The sequence below is a fragment of the Squalius cephalus genome, assembly GCF_949319135.1.
Source record: "Squalius cephalus genome assembly, chromosome: 13".
In the NCBI taxonomy this organism is placed as follows: domain Eukaryota; kingdom Metazoa; phylum Chordata; class Actinopteri; order Cypriniformes; family Leuciscidae; genus Squalius; species Squalius cephalus.
This window is the reverse complement of record NC_137134.1, coordinates 29174882-29186138: the sequence shown is the minus strand read 5'-3', so window position 1 is coordinate 29186138 and position 11257 is coordinate 29174882. Positions and strand designations below refer to the sequence as shown.

Below are 11257 nucleotides of genomic sequence, written 5' to 3'. Positions count from 1 at the left end.
CTAACAAGGCTATGCTAACCAGCTAAACTCTGAGCCCCTGTTATTAGAGAGTCATAGACGAGCACTCTCTAGTGTGCAAAACTAGAGTTTACCTCTACAAGAATAGCTCTACTGTTAACAAGCGACTGTTTAAATTGGGAGGAAATAAAGAAGAGAAAAGGACTGTGCAGAAAAACATCAAAGGTATGATCAGAGAATGTAAAGCAGCATATAAACGTAAATTAGAGAACTTTTTTAGAAATGATACTAGGAGAGCTTGGCAGGGGGTCCAGGCAATTACAGGATACAAGCCTAAGAGGCATCTCATGGCAGTGGAAAATGAACTTGAAATGGCAAATGACTTGAATGATTTTTATTGCAGATTTGATATTCATGATTTTACAGCTGAACAGGAACTTGTTTATAAAGAAATCTGTAGTATGAAGTGTGTGGATATAGATATTTCTATAGACGATGTTAAGTTTTATTTTAGACATGTGAATCCCCGTAAAGCTAGTGGGCCTGATGGTATTAGCAGCAGGACTTTAAGGGTGTGCGCAGATCAGCTGGCACAGCCCTTTCAAAGGCTGTTTCAGCTGTCAATAGACACTGGTGTAGTTCCTTCTCTATGGAAAAAATCTTTGATCGTGCCCCTACCCAAAAATAATAAACCTAGGGAACTTAATGACCTGCGCCCTGTTGCCCTAACATCTACGGCAATGAAATGTTTTGAAAAAATTATTTTGAAACAGCTTTTATGTGAGGTCACACCATCCTTAGACCCAAACCAATTTGCATATCGTGTGGGGAGAGGGGTTGAAGATGCACTGCTGACTCCTTGAAGCACCTTGAACAGCCAAAGAGTCTTGTCAAGATTGTGTTCATAGATTTCAGCAGTGCCTTCAACACTATCCAACCCCACCTGATGGTAAAAAAAATTGGTTCACCTTGGGGTTAACCCAAGATTAGTTTTGTGGATTTTTGACTTTTTGACGAACCGTAGTCAACAAGTCAAATTCAACTCATGTGTCTCATCGTTAAAAGCCATAAATACAGGGGCACCACAAGGGTGCGTTCTGTCCCCTATTCTGTACACCTTATACACCAACAGCTGCCAAGCAACCATCTCAAACCACACATTTTTTAAATACGCTGATGATACAGCATTAGTGGGTTTTGTACAGTCCAATACTGCATCCTTAGAGAGCTTTGAGAGGGAGGTGCAGGGTTTTATTAATTGGTGTACAGATAATTTCCTTGTGGTTAATGTGAAGAAAACAAAGGAGATGACTGTAGATTTTAATAAAAAGGGAATTATAGTTCCACCCTCAAATATAAATGGTGTAGTGGTAGAGCGGGTCACAACATATACATATTTGGGTGTTGAAATAGACAATAAACTGACCTTTAATGAATGTGCACAAAGTAAGTCCAAAAGGTTACAGAAGAGGATGTTTTTTCTAAGGAAACTTAACCATTTTAGAATAGACAGCTGTATTCTTCAGATGTTTTACAAAGCTCTCTTGCAGAGTGTCTTATCATTTGGCCTTCTTTGTGCCTTTGGTAACATGTATATTAAGGACCAGAATAAACTGCAAAGAATAATTAAAACAGCCAGTAAGATCATTGGAGTTGATCAGCTAACTGTAGCCCAATTATACAATGACCTTAGTCTTAAAAAGACAGAACAAATTTTAAATGATTCTACCCACCCTCTTCATCAGAATTTCTTAAGAAGCAACAGGTCAAGTGGCAGACTACTGCAAAGGAAAATTAGGACCACGAGGTACAGCAATTCTTTTGTGCCTACAGCAATTAGACTGTACAACAAGCAGCTAGCACTCAGCTAGTTTATTTATCCATACATGCTTGTCATGTTTTCTTTTTAATGTTTATTGTTTTGTCTGTCGTGTCCTTGTTTTTCTTAGGTTTCAATGTTTAAATGTTTTTAATGCTTTTGTATTTAATGTTTTGTAATTATGTTTTTATTGTTATGTAGCAGGCTATTTAACAATGGAGCATGTAATGGTGACCACATGAATTTCCTACTTGTGGATAATAAAGTTTACCTTGTACCCTTGTACCTTGTACCTAACAGATGGGGCAATATAAATATATCTTATAGTGGAGCAGCATATCAATTATAGTCCGAATCTAACTTTAGGAAAATATTAAATAAATCTTACCAAAAATACATTTTTTAATGTTCAGGTCTAAAAATGGCCAATCTACAAGTAAAGTGTCATTCACAAATAAGTTCAGCTTAATAAAACCTTCTTCATCACTGACAGACAAGACATTCACTTGTAACTTGAAAGTGAAAGATTCACTTTCACGTTACAAGTGAAAAGCTGCTCTAAAAGATTCATGGAGTCAGACATTAAAGGGATGTTTACCCAATAAATGGAAATTCTGTCATCACACTCATCCTTGTGTTGTTCCAAACCTGTGTGAATTAATTTCTTCTACTGAACACAAAAGAAGATATTTTGAATAATATGGGTAACCAAACAGTTGATGGCCCCCATAGGCCTCATAGTATGGGAAAATAAAATTATATGGCTGTGTCTGAAATCGCCTCCTATACCCTTAAAGGGACACTTCACCCATTTGCATTGTTAGAAACCCAGTCATACTATTGAATGGTCGTGCAACACTCTCTCATTTTCCCCTGAGACGGGAGAAATCTGTTATTTACCTCTTACACTTCCTCCTACAATGACGCAAAAATCGTCATTTTGCGTCATTGTAGGAGGAAGTGTAAGAGGGGGGGATTTCTGTTAAGACTACAGACACTAGTTTCTCATCTTTCCCAGGGTGGGGCGCGCTCACGCTACAGACCTATTACAGATCAGTGGGTGGGACTTTACTCTCTGAAACTGAAAGCAATATCCTCCATCTTGTTTGAAGCCAAGCTAACAGGCGCTGCGGAGACAGATATAAAGTTATGACAATAGCGGAGGAGAGTGCTCAATATGATATAGAAGAAGAGGAATTCGGAAGTCTGATGCTTGAATCAGGTGTTTGTGGCTACCTTTACAAGCCGCATTATAGCGAAGAGCAGCCGAGGCAGAAGACCTGCCTGCCGCGGACGAGGAGCCCGGACTGGCTCGAGTTAGGGCGGACTGGTGGCGCCGGTGATCTCACTATGCAACTACGAACCGCTACGAACACAGAGATAGAGTCCGTCTGCGGCAAAGAATTTCAACGATGACAATTTCTCCTGGACGAAATCTCTGAATCAGACGAGGACACGGACGTTTGTGTTGAGAACTATCCTAGTTTCGCACCGCATATGTTCTGACTGAACATCCAGGTACCATGCAATAATTCACCTTTTCGAAAGAAATACAAACGAGGAGTAATGCATTATATGAGTTCGCCAACTAACTAGACATTTTGTGTGAATGTGAAATGAATTTCAAGCTCTGGTAGTAGCTAGCCTTGTAGACGGAAGAGTGATTTCTCTTATAGGCAGATATGCGCTTTCTGGATTAGTGGGAGTGGCTTGCGGAGCTGTGCAATGTGGTGCATTGTGGGAGTTGTTGTCTTTCATACAAATGCGTTCTGAAGTTATTTTTTGTCTTTTCTCGGTCACGAAGGCACCAAATTCAAAAATTATTTTACATTTCGACTACATATATGACCCACTTTAAATAAAAACCAATGTTCAAATGGGTGAAATGACCCTTTAAATAGGGCACTTGTCTGAGTTTATTATGAAATGTAAGACAAGAATAATGTTTTCGGACATGAAAGCATAGATGTTATCTTTTGTTTTGCTGTAAATGAATCACTAACACTAAACTGACAATAAAATAAGCCACTGGGAGACCGTGGACGGCTGTACATTCAATGTATTGCATTAATTAAAAGCCAGTTCATATAAAGATTTGTAATAAGTATTTTTCCTAAATTAAATTTTAAGAGTATTTTCGTTTCGTGACCGTGTGGCCGGGAACATGTATGACGTAGCCAAGCGCTCTTACTAGACCGTCTCATTCTAGCGTTTAATGCTGAGGAGGACACTAGTCTAAAAGCCTCAGAAGGACTGAACTAGGAAGGACACAGCCTCAGTTTATGAAACACCCATTGAGTGCACTCATTCAATCCCACAATGCACCGCAATAACGAGTGTACAACTGAAGTAGGGTGTGTCCCTCCTAGTTCAGTCCTTCTGAGGCTTGCAGACTAGTGTCCTCCTCAGCATTAAAACGCTAGAAAGAGACGGCCTAGTAAGAGCGCATGGCTTCATCACACATGTTCCCGCCCACACGGTCACGGCACGAAAATACTCTTAAAACTTAATTTAGGAAAAATACTTTCGTATAACAAATCTTGATATGAACTGGCTTTTTATCAATGCAATACATTGAATGTACAGCCATCCACGGTCTCCCAGTGGCTTATATTATTGTCAGTTTAGTGTTAGTGATTCATTTACAGCAAAAAAAGATAACATCTATGCTTCCATGTCCGAAAACATTATTCTTGTCTTACATTTCATAATAAACTCCAACTTGTTTTCTATCAGTTTATTTTCATGAATTGGAATGTGTGCATTGGATTGTGGGTGATTGAAGGCCGCGAAGGATACATCAGATGCATCCTTCAAAACAGGCCGAATGAAGGACGAGAAACAAATGCTTCCTTCCAAGGATCCTTCAAATTGAGACGGACAGCCGAGATAAGCAGCCGTTGTAGGATGCAGCCTTACAATTGAGAAACACCCGTACGCTGAACTTCGAGAGAATACCCATAATGCACTGTGAGAGTTGTGTGTAGAATGAATTCCCACATCTGACCAGAAGATGGCGCCCGCAGCTGAATAATCCATCGCCCATTTTCAAACCGCTGTGGCTAAAGTGTAATATTAATGCCAGTATAAATTCCTTTTTAATTGATTATTAAATTGTTTAATTACGGTTTATAAATAGTTTCGATGAAAATCAGGTGTGTTCCGGCGCATTGTTGGCACGTTGCTATTTTGAGGCAACTGAAATAGACCAACTGAAAACTGGTCTAAAGTCTTTTTTTTTTTTTATATGGGGGTCCACAACACACGTACACTTTGTCCCGTAGATGGTCTGCTTGTGCGTTTTAACCTCGCACATGAGCAAATCCGTTTCCTCGCTAGAGAAGCAATATAAATAGTGAATCTTCCCTTTTAAAGGGAATGGGAGATGAGACTCTGATTGGTTTATTGCACGTTATGCCCAAAACACACCCATTACTCATTAAGAGAATAGGGACAACCTTTTTAGACCATGCGCCGGGTGCGACGACCATTTTTCCCTTCGTTAAACTAGCAAAAGTGGATTCGGACACTTGCAGTGTGCGCTTAGATTGTTAAAATAGGGCTCCTAGTGTCTATATTCACTCACTTGCTTTCATTCAATTGCAAGTGGACTATAGAGTAGGCTATAGAGTAGAGTATAGAGGGCGATTTCAGACACAGCATAAGTATGGAAGTCAATGGGCACAAGAAACAGTTTGGTTACCAACATTCTTCAAAACATCTTCTTTTGTGTTCAGCAGAATAAATAAATTCACAGGTTTGGAACAATACGGTGAGTAAATGATGACAGCATTTTAATTTTTGGATGAACTATCCCTTTAATTAATCATTCAAACTGAATCGCGATTCGATTCAAACCATTCTGGTAACCCGTTGACCAATTCATTGAAAAGAACCGACTCAAAAGAACAATTAATTCACGAATCGGATTGGTTCTAATTCTAAACAGCCGACAGAAAACACCAGACACGTGATTGGCGAGCCTATTAAATTTATATAGGACTAAATAGGATTTACTTGTTTTTTAAATGCAGACTTATTTATACATAACGGTCCATAAATCTGCATGAATTGCTCTTAATGCATTTACGTCAGAATCGTTTTAAACGATTTATGCAAATTCTGCACTTCACAACGCCAAAAGATACAAGAAAATGCATAATTGAAATCGTATTCACACGTAATTCAAGCAGCAATTTAAAACAAAAACATTTGTGATTGTGAAGCAGTAGTAGCCTACAGTCTCGGAAAAATGAAGTTCAATCCCAAATGTCTCAAAAAGGCGTTTACCAAACAAAATCTCACCTTGCGGGATCCTGATGGCGTCAAACTCCAGACTTCTGAGGGACTGATGAAGATCTGCACCTTTTCCAGTTTTGCAATCCCTCATTCGTTCCAAATCTGTGGGAATTTTCCATGTGTTATTATATGTGATCACTTTGTTGCAAATTACATCTGTGCAATATTATTTTTTAGATTCAATGTTAATTTGCCCAACTCACAAAGTGATACTTTCCAACTTCTGCTAAGAAACGTGCAATATAATGCCAATTAAATCATATTTACAAATCATGCGGAAGTCCATAACTTTCGTTTCAGAGATGCGGGTACAAGTGACGTCTCGCAAACATGGCGGCACGCAGAGATGTGATGAACACATGATAATCATTCGCTTTTAAATAAATGAAATTGATCGAAAATGACACTACATTATATTAAAACCTCTCAGTAAACGTTTTCGGAATATGGTGTGTGAAACACGTAGGCCTACGGCTCATCTCTGAACGGTACACACTACACAGACAACACCTTTTGTTTAGAAACATTGTATGTGCCGCATACCGCAGAAAGCAAAATTGTTGAGCTGGTCCGCTACTGCAACAACCTTAAGTATTGAAGCTTTCCTTATTGTTTATAACTGCAGACTCAATAAAACGTGGTTTTATTTGGATCTGTTTGTCTGTCTTTTATTGTGCAGTGTTATTGTGATAATATGTATGAATTATCATGTTAGGCTATACTGTTATAGCCAAACAAACAGGAAATATGTAGTCTTAGTAAATATGTAGGCTAGTCTTAGTTACAAAAATAAGGATGATTTATAAAAGGAAAAACAAACATTCAAATGAACAAATTCAAATAGATAATGGTAAGAAATTATAACATAACATAATGGAAGAATTCATCATTTTTCAGCCATTTACCTCAGTAGGGAAGTGTTTTAGGATCATTATATTTTTTTGTGCTTTAGGACCTTTCAGAGTTTTTAAGGATTTTATATAGCCTACAGTTTAAATTCTTTTTCTTTTTTTTAAACAAATTTGGGAGATGATTTCACAATTCTACATTTGTGAATGAAAAATTTAGCTAGACATACAATTCTATTAGTACAGAGCTCATCACCCTTGATTTGCAATATCAATCCAAATGTTGTAAATATCAAAGCTGGAACCCAAACACAGCAGATGTAAACACCCTTAGAAATTAAACTATAACATAACTGGGGAAGAATCATATTCTCACAGAATAAACAATGTCTGTAATTAATTAATGTGCTATTTACACAGGGAAGAATGACGATTTCGTCATATTAGTAAGCTACACCACATTTTAAAAGTAAATGAGCATAAAAAAAATAATGTACCATGGTATTCATAGTTTTAATATGACCTTTTCTATGTTAGACGGTTCAGAAACTTTCTGTCTGATAAAACATTACCATACTTTTACAGAGGTAAAAATCACTATAATAACGGTGTTTGCATTTCCCATTGTAAATTGCACTACGGACAAACAGCCCTTGTTTGAAATGGCTTGACATTAATATATAGAGTTGGAAAAGCTTATAATGTGTAAAGAAATGTATGAATAAAGTGAAGAGACAAACATGAATTAATTGCATGGCTTATACTGCACTAGAGCGCTATCTAGTGTTATTAACCTGAAATTCACCTTTCCAAGATTAGCTCTACTGTCCAATATAAATAGACCTATTTGAAATAGAAAGCTTTTAAATTACAGTTGATTAAACACTGTTTTCGGGATTGAGTTTAACCGCTAGTAAAGCTTGATGAAACAGTTAAGCCTACACAAAATACTATAAACATGGGGTTAATACTAGAGACAAACTGACATTGATTTTACTGATGTACTGATTACATCTTTCTACTCTGATCAACAATGGGACTGAGCTCTCATGTTAATCTGTCGTTTTACAGACTGAACAAACCCAACAATAGCAACAAACGAATATATTTTTGGTTATTTTTAAATTATATTATTCAGTGAAGTGAAGCAAATGTTTTGCATTAAGCTTAAAGCAGCAGTACAAAAAATACAGATCTGAACATTCTCTAATAAAATCGTTTAAAAATGAAAAAGAAAAATACCAATCAAATAAAAAAAAATAAAATCAGTAAGCTCACACAACTATGGTAAATCATCACTCGTATCAGACCATTTGCATTCACAATCAGAGAGTAAGATGGGCAGATTTACTTCAGATAACACAAAACAGAGATGAAATTAAGGGAAAACCATGTGACTATTTTAAAACCTGCTTTACAAAATACTGAACTCATCAATGTTGGTATTTGACAAAAAGATCTTAAAAAAGATCTTATACAGAGATATTACTTTGAAATAAGAAAATATCATATACTTATATCTCATATCTCATATGCATCATGATCTTATTTACTTATGCAGTGATCGTGCAGTTCAGCAGTGCTGGTTTCAGTAGTTATTAGTTCTTAGATTGAAATTATCTAGAAAAGCATTGATAATAATAATAATAAACTGAGCAATTCCAAGAGGGTCCTCGCACCATCAGTGCTTGGGCCCTAATAAATACAATAGAACAAATATACAAATGAAATAAGCAGTGCTTTATGTTTTTTCAGGTACAGAAATTGAATAATCAAATGTAAAATAACACTGCATGTTCATTGTATAAATTAAATTTATCACAATTTATCTTTGTTAAAGCAACAAATTCCTTTTCTCTCTTTTTTGTTGATAACATTGACAAACAGCTGCAGGTAAAGCATAACCGACTTGTGTTTATGAGGATACTCGCGGAGACGGGCATTTTGACTTAATTTTTGCGTGCACGTGTCTGTTCAAGCTCAATAAGAAGAGAAAGAGAACTGAATGTGGTGTTCACTTGCTGTCAGTTTTCTTGCGCTTCATGTTTACATAGACATTAAGACATAAAAACACATGCAAATGATAAACTTTCACTCAATGATGATTAACTTTCCAATTAATCCGCAAATCACATGCACTCAGAACTGGGGGGCAGCGGACCCGTATGGATCACGGATCAACTCTGATCTCTATACTTCACATCGCACATCCTGCAATCTCGGATGCACACATAGCGATACTGATGCTAAAACGCTATATCGTGCAGCCCTACATCTCACAGCAGACTAGCCAAAGGCCCCAAAAATCAGAGATATACATATTGTAGGGCTTGACTCAAGGATTCTGGAGGGGGAAACATCCTGCTATCCTGGAAATCATAGAGACCATCCTGCTAATGTTGGGGCCTTTATGATTTATGGTCTAACACAATACAAGACGAAGGCAACAGCTAACATGACATTAAAAAGTTACCATAGTATAAAAACCTGTAATATTGAGTTAATACATATCAAAACACTAACCTGTAAAAGGTTATCCAGTTTCTTTTGGAATTTAAATCTCGGTGGATTGTTTCACAACCAGAAGATGCACATTGCTGTGGCGTCATTGACTCTTACTGAGTGACTCTCACGCTGACCGTTCCAAGATGGTGGATGCACCGACTTGTCCAGTCGAATGGGGCATCTATACAGTTCCAACACCTTTAGTGCTTGGACGTCTAATGACATATCATGTGTTTTGGTGAACTGTTCAACAGCAAACTCTCAAGAGAAGGACAAAGTTGAACCCCAAGATCAAGATCAGAGAAAATGTAGACAAAAAAATCTCACCTTAATTTCCAGCTCTGAACCGCCATCAATCAGGAACAAACCAGAGTCAGGGCAAGTCTGAAGGAATGTTAATTCTACAAATAAACCAACCGTTTGGTTTTTAATTTTATTAGAATTTTTTTTGTGATTAAATCTTATCTTTAAGCTAATACTCGATAAACGAAAAGGCACAATTATCAAATATGTGGTTAGTGCGGTGTTCTGGTGGATTTCAGTACCTTTTTAGTCGGCTACATGTGATTGCTAGGTGGTCAAAAAAGCCCACATCTCTGTGCTATTCTCAGTCTCTGTGATCTTCTCAGTCTCTGTGATCTTCTGGTTTGATATGTTTCGGTCCCTCCTTCAATGTGTGTCTGAGGGACTTTTCACCTGATTCATTCACCAGCAGGGGGAAATCATGAATCTTAACAGCATTTAACAGCACACGTCTCCTCAACAACACACATATGAAGAATCAATCATTCATGTCTGGAGCACAGGACTGAAACTGTGCAGGACAGTTTACACACAGATACTTCTGCATTCAATTCAACTCAGAAAGTCACGATTTCCAACTTCTACTAAGAAAAGTGTCATCACGCCTTTTGAAGTCAGACAGACACAACTCCTGAAGTCCATCACTTCAACGCTGCCGAGATTGTGACTTCATGCGACACCATAAAACAAAAATCATCGTTCAAATATCTTGGAGTGCACGTGGACAGTGTGATCATGTAGACTATATCTGCAGCAAAGCACAGCAGAGAATCTACTTTTTAAGGAGACTTAGGTCATTCGGAGCGAGTGGCGAAATCCTGTCTCTTTTCTTTGTGTCATCAATTCAAAGCATTCTGCAGTTTGGAGGCGATGTGTGGTTTGGGGGTCTCTCAGCTCATCTGAAGGCCAGGATTCTACAGCTCCTGGGAATCTGTTCCAGATTGGTGGGACACTCAGTGGAGAACGCGTTCACTGAAAGCCATGTACTGCACACTGTCAGACTGGCTGACAAAATCTCCCAGGACTCTTGTGTTGCAAGAAGTGATAGTTCCCCCATACTTTCACTTTCATCTATATATTTACGGCTATTGAAGACCACTTTTGGATAGACCACATCTATCTATCTATCTATCTATCTATCTATCTATCTATCTATCTATCTATCTATCTATCTATCTATCTATCTATCTATCTATCTATCTATCTATCTATCTATCTATCTATCTATCTATCTATCTATCTATCTATCTATCTATCTATCTATCTAATGAGTCTAAGTTACATGAATATAAAGCATATTAATAAACAGTTGAGGTGGCACTAAATGACCCTCTCTGTTGATAATCATAAACCCGCACTACTTCATTTATCTACCATATCTTTCTAAGGCAGAAAGCTGAATGCTAGTATGCGGTTCTGAATTTAGCATTATTAATTGCTGACAATGGACAACTGCAAAGCTACATATGAAGAGTTCAGATGCAAAAGCCTCTAAGTGCCATCTGAAATTTTCTTCTAGAATGAT

General features: G+C 37.5%; 1 protein-coding gene across 1 annotated transcript in view; it reads left to right on the top strand.

Annotated features, from left to right (window-relative positions):
• Nucleotides 1-3103: 3103 nt before the first annotated feature.
• The window catches only part of LOC307169886 (uncharacterized protein), a 386038-nt gene continuing 377884 nt past the window's right edge, over nucleotides 3104-11257 (top strand). Inside the window, exon 1 of the mRNA XM_079890778.1 lies at nucleotides 3104-3295. The gene's annotated coding sequence lies outside the window, so the exon portion shown is untranslated. The remainder of the gene's footprint in view (nucleotides 3296-11257) is intronic.